The sequence below is a fragment of the Pyrus communis genome, unplaced genomic scaffold, assembly GCF_041283825.1.
Source record: "Pyrus communis isolate YQ-2024b unplaced genomic scaffold, ASM4128382v1 ptg000141l, whole genome shotgun sequence".
NCBI classification, from domain to species: Eukaryota; Viridiplantae; Streptophyta; class Magnoliopsida; order Rosales; family Rosaceae; genus Pyrus; species Pyrus communis.
This window is the reverse complement of record NW_028291042.1, coordinates 47,424-55,000: the sequence shown is the minus strand read 5'-3', so window position 1 is coordinate 55,000 and position 7,577 is coordinate 47,424.

The window sequence follows — 7,577 nt, the reverse complement described above, 5'->3', positions numbered from 1 at the left end:
GACAAAAAAGAAGAAGACAAAAGAAAGGAGAAAGTGCGTATACAAATAGCGGAAGCCTGGGATAGTATTTTACTTGCTCAAGTAATCAGAGGTTTTTTATTAGTAACCCAATCAATTCTTAGAAAATATATTATATTACCTTCATTGATAATAGCTAAAAATATTGTCCGTATACTATTATTTCAATTTCCGGAATGGTATGAGGACTTAAAGGATTGGAATAGAGAAATGCATGTTAAATGTACCTATAACGGCGTTCAATTATCAGAAAAAGAATTTCCAAAAAACTGGTTAACAGACGGCATTCAGATCAAGATCCTATTTCCTTTTCGTCTTAAACCTTGGCACAGATCTAAGTTACGAGCCCCTTATAACGATCCAATGAAAAAGCAAGGTCAAAAAAATGATTTTTGTTTTTTTAACAATTTTTGGAATGGAAGCTGAACTACCTTTTGGTTCTCCCAGAAAAAAACTTTCATTTTTTGAACCTATTTTAAAAGAACTCAAAAAAAAAATTAAAAAATTGCAAAAGAAATGTTTTATAATTCTAGGAATTTTTAAAGAACAAACAAAATTGTTTCTAAATGTCTCAAAAAAACCAAAAAAATGGATCATTAAAAACATTCTGTTTATAAAAGAAATAATAAAAGAACTCTCAAAAATAAACCCAATTATATTATTTGGATTGAGAGAAATAGAAGTATATGAATTGAGTGAAATTAAAAAAGATTCAATAATCAGTAATCGGATGATTCAGGAATCGTCCATTCAAATTAGATCTCAGGATTGGACAAATTATTCATTAACAGAAAAAAAAATGCAAGATCTGACTGATAGAATAAACACAATCATAAAGCAAATAGAAAAAATTACAAAAGACAAGAAAAAGGGATTTATAACTTCAGATAGAAATTTGAGTTCTAACAAAATAAGTTATGATGATAAAAGATTGGAATCACAAAAAAATATTTGGCAGATATTAAAAAGAAGAACTGCTCGATTAATCCGTAAATCCCATTATTTTATAATATTTTTCATTGAAAAGATATACATAGATATCTTTCTATCTATGATTAATATTCCTAGTATCAATACACAACTTTTTCTTGAATCACCAAAAAAAATTATTAATAAAAACATTAACAGTAATGAAGCAAATCAAGAAAGAATTAATAAAACAAATCAAAGTTTAATTAAATTTATTTCGATTATAAAAGAGTCACTTTCTAATACTAATATTAGTCTTAGTCAAAAAAATTCAAAGACTTTTTTTGACTTATCTTACTTTTCACAAGCATATGTATTTTACAAATTATCACAAACCCAACTTATTAAGTTAGAGAAATTGAAATCCGTATTTCAATATAATGGAACCCCCCTTTTTCTTAAGAATGAAATAAAGGATTTTTTTGTTGTAAGACAAGAACTATTTCATTCCGAATTAAGACCTAAGAATCTTCGCAATTCTGGAATGAATCAATGGACAAATTGGTTAAGGAGTCATTATGAATATCAATGTGATGTATCTCAAATTAAATGGTCTAGAGTAGTACCACAAAAATGGCGAAATATATTGAACTGTATAGCTCAAAATAAAGATTTATATAAAGATTTGTGTGATTTATATGAAAAAGATGAATTAATTCACTACGAAAAAAAAACAAAAATGGAAACGGATTTATTATTGAATCAAAAGGATAATTTTAAAAAACAATATAGATATGATCTTTTAGCATATAAATCCATAAATTCTGAAACTAAGAAGTACTCTTCAATTTATGGATCACCATTACAAGTAAAAACTAACCAAGATATTTTTTATAATTACAACACATATAAACAAAAATCATTTAATAGGTAGAAGATGATATTCGAGATATGGATAAAAATACGGATAGAAAATTTTTTGATTGGAGAATTCTCTATTTTTGTCTTAAAACGAAGGTCGATATTGAGGCCTGGATCAATATTGATACTGACACTAACAGTAATAAATATACTAAGACTAGGGTTAATAAGTATCAAATAATTGAAAAAATCAATAATAAGGGTCTTTTTTATCTCACACTTCAGCAAGACCAAAAAATCAACCTATCCAATCAAAAACCCCTTTTGGATTGGATGGGAATGAATGAAGAAATACTAAGTCGTCCCATATCAAATCTGGAACTTTGGTTCTTGCCAGAATTTGTGAGACTTTATAATACGTATAAAATGAAACCGTGGGTTATACCAATTAAATTACTACTTTTTAATTCTAATATAAAAAAAAATGCTAGTGAAAACAAAAGCATCACTGGAAATAAAAAAAGAGATCCTTTTATATCAATATCGTCGAATGAAAAAAAATCTCTTGAATTAGAAAACCGAAATCAAGGAGAAAAAGAATCCATGGGCCAAGCAGATCTTAAATCAGCTCTTTCAAACCAAGAAAAAGATGTTGAAGAAGATTATACGGGATCGGACATGAAAAAACATAGAAATAAAAAGCAATACAAGATCAATACAAAAGCGGAGTTTGATTTCTTCCTAAAAAGGTATTTGTATTTTCAATTGAGATGGGATGATTCTTTAAATAAAAAAATAATCAATAACATCAACGTATATTGTCTCCTGCTTAGACTGATAAATCCAAGAGAAATTACTATATCCTCTATTCAAAGGGGCGAAATGAGTCTGGATATTTTGACGATTCAGAAAGATGTAACTCTTACAGAATTTATTAAAAGGGGATTTTTGATTATTGAACCAATTCGTCTAGCTATAAAAAATGATGGAAAATTTATTATGTATCAAACCCTCGGTATTTCATTAGTTCATAAAAGTAAACATCAAATAAATCAAAGATACCGAGAAAAAAAACATGTTGATAAGAATTCTGATGAAGTCATTACAAAACATCAAAAGATGACTGGAAATCGATATAAAAAAAATTATGATTTGTTTGTTCCTGAAAATATTTTATCGCCTAGACGTCGTAGAGAATTGCGAATTCTAATTTGTTTAAATTCTAAGAATAGACATAGAAAGGCATCTTTTTGTAATGGGAATGAGGTAAACAGTCAAGTTGTGGATAAAAGCAAAAAATATAAAAAAAAACTTATAAAATTAAAGCTATTTCTTTGGCCCAATTATCGATTAGAAGATTTAGCTTGTATGAATCGTTATTGGTTTAATACCAATAATGGCAGTTGTTTCAGTATGGTAAGGATACATATGTATCCGCGATTGAAAATTCATTAATAGTACATTTTTCCTATATTTCCCATACCATATCTGGTCTATGACGACAAAGAGATGCACGCATACATTGTCTTACATTCCATTCTGATACATGATACTAATTCAATGACATATCAATTAGATCTAGAATGAACAAAATTTTCTTATTTTAGGTCTAAACTTTTATCTTTTGTGAGTGAAGAAACCAACCATACTTTTGTATCCCCTTTCAAATCCAATTTTAAAATGAAAATAGGATTGAGTAAGTTTTATTAAATAAAAAAAATTAGAAATTAATAACGAAATACAAATTTTTGTATATACCAAATAAAAATTAGGGGCATTATTATTACTGATCAATAAAGATATCTATCAATAAAAAATATCTTAAAATAAAAAGAGGGGGGAGAGAAGATTTCAGTTTATGGTAAAAAATTCATTCATCTCAGTTATTTCACAAGAAGAAAAAGACGAAAACAGAGGATCTGTTGAATTTCAAATAGTTAGTTTCACCAATAGGATACGAAGACTTACTTCACATTTACAATTACACAAAAAAGACTATTTATCTCAGAGAGGTTTACGTAAAATTCTGGGAAAACGCCAACGATTACTGTCTTATTTGTCAAAGAAAAATAGAATATGTTATAAAGAATTAATTAATCGGTTGGATATTCGGGAGTCAAAAACTCGTTAATTTTATTTTTATAAAGGCATTTTGAATTATTTGATTTATTAGATCTTGAATTTTAATGAACTTTTTTTCGTTTTCAGCAATTCATGAAAGAATGAATCGAGGAAAAACCTATGAATATACCGGCTACAAGAAAAGACCTCATGATAGTCAATATGGGCCCCCACCACCCATCAATGCATGGTGTTCTTCGACTCATCATTACTCTAGATGGTGAAGATGTTATTGACTGTGAACCAATATTGGGTTATTTACACCGAGGAATGGAAAAAATTGCGGAAAATCGAACAATTATACAATATTTGCCTTATGTAACACGGTGGGATTATTTAGCTACTATGTTCACAGAAGCAATAACTGTAAACGGACCGGAACAGTTGGGAAATATTCAAGTACCTAAAAGAGCCAGCTATATCAGAATAATTATGTTGGAGTTGAGTCGTATAGCTTCTCATCTGTTATGGCTCGGTCCTTTTATGGCGGATATTGGTGCACAAACTCCCTTTTTCTATATTTTCAGAGAAAGAGAATTAGTATATGATCTATTCGAAGCTGCCACCGGTATGAGAATGATGCATAATTATTTTCGTATCGGAGGAGTAGCGGCCGATCTACCTCATGGCTGGATAGATAAATGTTTGGATTTCTGCGATTATTTTTTAACAAGAGTTGCTGAATATCAAAAACTTATTACACGAAATCCTATTTTTTTAGAACGAGTCGAGGGAGTAGGCATTATTGGTAGAGAGGAAGTAATAAATTGGGGTTTATCGGGACCAATGCTGCGAGCTTCCGGAATACAATGGGATCTTCGTAAAGTTGATCATTATGAATGTTACGACGAATTTGATTGGGAAGTACAGTGGCAAAAAGAAGGAGATTCATTGGCTCGTTATCTAGTCCGAATTGGTGAAATGATAGAATCCGTAAAAATTATTCAACAGGCCCTGGAAGGAATTCCAGGGGGACCCTATGAGAATTTAGAAATACGATACTTTGATAGAGAAAGGAATCCGGAATGGAATGATTTTGAATATCGATTTATTAGTAAAAAGCCGTCTCCTACATTTGAATTGCCGAAACAAGAACTTTATGTGAGAGTAGAAGCCCCAAAGGGAGAATTGGGAATTTTTCTCATAGGGGATCAGAGTGGTTTTCCTTGGAGATGGAAAATCCGCCCGCCGGGTTTTATCAATTTGCAAATTCTTCCGCGGTTAGTTAAAAGAATGAAATTGGCTGATATTATGACGATACTAGGTAGTATAGATATCATTATGGGAGAAGTTGATCGTTGAAATGATAATTGATACACCGGAAGTACAAGATATCGATTCTTTTTCTAGATTAGAATTTTTTAAAGAGGTTTATGGAATTCTATGGGTTCTTGTTCCTATTTTGACTCTTGTAGTGGGAATCACAATAGGCGTACTGGTAATTGTATGGTTAGAAAGAGAAATATCGGCAGGGATACAACAACGTATTGGACCTGAATACGCCGGCCCTTTGGGAGTTCTTCAAGCTCTAGCAGATGGGACAAAACTACTTTTCAAAGAAAATCTTTTTCCATCTAGGGGGGATACTCGTTTATTCAGTATCGGGCCATCCATAGCAGTCATATCAATTTTAGTAAGCTATTCAGTAGTTCCTTTTGGATATCACCTTGTTTTAGCGGATCTCAATATCGGTGTTTTTTTATGGATTGCCATTTCCAGTATTGCTCCAATTGGACTTCTTATGTCGGGATACGGGTCAAATAATAAATATTCCTTTTTAGGCGGTCTACGAGCTGCTGCTCAATCGATTAGTTATGAAATACCATTAACTTTATGTGTGTTATCAATATCTCTACGTGCGATTCGTTGATACATAGACAGAAACTTTTCTCTATTCCTTCCTTTCAAGGAAAGGGTTGGAATGGATTGAGTAGATATCTTAATTTTTTTTTTATTCATTATTCGGGTTGATGAACTAAATCAAATAGTTATATGAGTGAAAGAAAACAGCTTATATATAAATTCGCAGTAAAAAGATTGATTCTCATTTTCTATGTATAAGAGTTAGAGAGTTAAGCGGAAATAAACATAAACAGAAGAGACCGTTTCCCCCAAGATTGGTTGATTAGTCATCCTGACTTGAAGCGGGTTCAAAAGATCAACCGTATTGAGTTTTCACTATCATTTTTATGTATTAGCATAACGGGGGATTGAGCAAAAACGAGTGGATGGTTAGAAACACGAACATATGTAAAGGATTAGTAATGGAGATTATGTAAATTCTCCAAAAGGACATTTTTACATAATATACAAACAAAGAATACTAATTGGGGCTTTAAGTTGGTAGAAATGATCAGGCAGTACTCCCCATGACACGATTCCAATCCAGAGTATACTCCTATCCACCGATTTAATAAATAACTATTCGAAACGAAATAATCCTTTACTTTATTTTGAAAGCCCTCTTTTTCTCAGAAATAGAAAGAAGAATAGGAACGAAAAAAAAAAAAAAAAAAAGATATACTTTATTTATTCTTTGTTACTTTTATTCTTTCCCATATACATATTAATAGATATATAATTTGTGTCATAATTCATTAATTAATATAGAATTTTTTTTTCGTACGTGAAACCAACGGGTTATTGATATTTTTACAAGAAGTATTTTATTGAACAGTTAAGTTATTACTGAACAAAGAAGAATTGAAATTATTATTGAAATTATTAAATTAAAGAAAGGATGAGATCAATTCAGAAGTACTTTTTTTATTTAATTTTGAATTAAAATAATTATAACAGACAGAATTCAATTGGTCTAATTTGGGACCGGCCGATAGTTATCCATCCTACAAACATATCAAGATTCAAAAAAGAATACTGATGCGGTCCCTATATTTATTTCTGGCCTTCAAGGAGCCGTATGAGGTGAAAATCTCATGTACGGTTCTGTAATAGCGATGGTAACAGTGATGGTATCACCGACTATAATTATCTAACAGTTCAAGTACAATTGATATTGTTGAGGCGCAATCAAAATATGGTTTTTGGGGATGGAATTTGTGGCGTCAGCCTATAGGGTTTATCATTTTTATTATTTCTTCCCTAGCAGAATGTGAGAGATTACCTTTTGATTTACCAGAAGCAGAAGAAGAGTTAGTAGCAGGTTATCAAACCGAATACTCGGGTATAAAATTTGGGTTATTTTATGTTGCTTCCTATCTAAACCTATTGGTTTCTTCATTATTTGTAACAGTTCTTTACTTGGGAGGTTGGAATATATCTATTCCGGACATATATGTTTCTGAGCTTTTTGAAATAAATAAAACATGTGGAGTTTTTGGAGCGATAATTGGTATCTTTATTACATTAGCTAAAACTTATTTGTTCTTGTTCATTCCTATCACAACAAGATGGACTTTACCGAGGCTAAGAATGGACCAACTATTGAATCTTGGATGGAAATTTCTTTTACCTATTTCTCTCGGTAATCTATTATTAACAACTTCTTTCCAACTCTTTTCACTGTAAAGTAACATTCTATATTCACAATGTGTCTCAAACAAGAGAAATAAACAAACATAAAACTATTCATATATATATTAACGATATGTTCTCTATGGTAACTGGGTTCATGAATTATGGTCAACAAACAGTACGAGCTGCAAGGT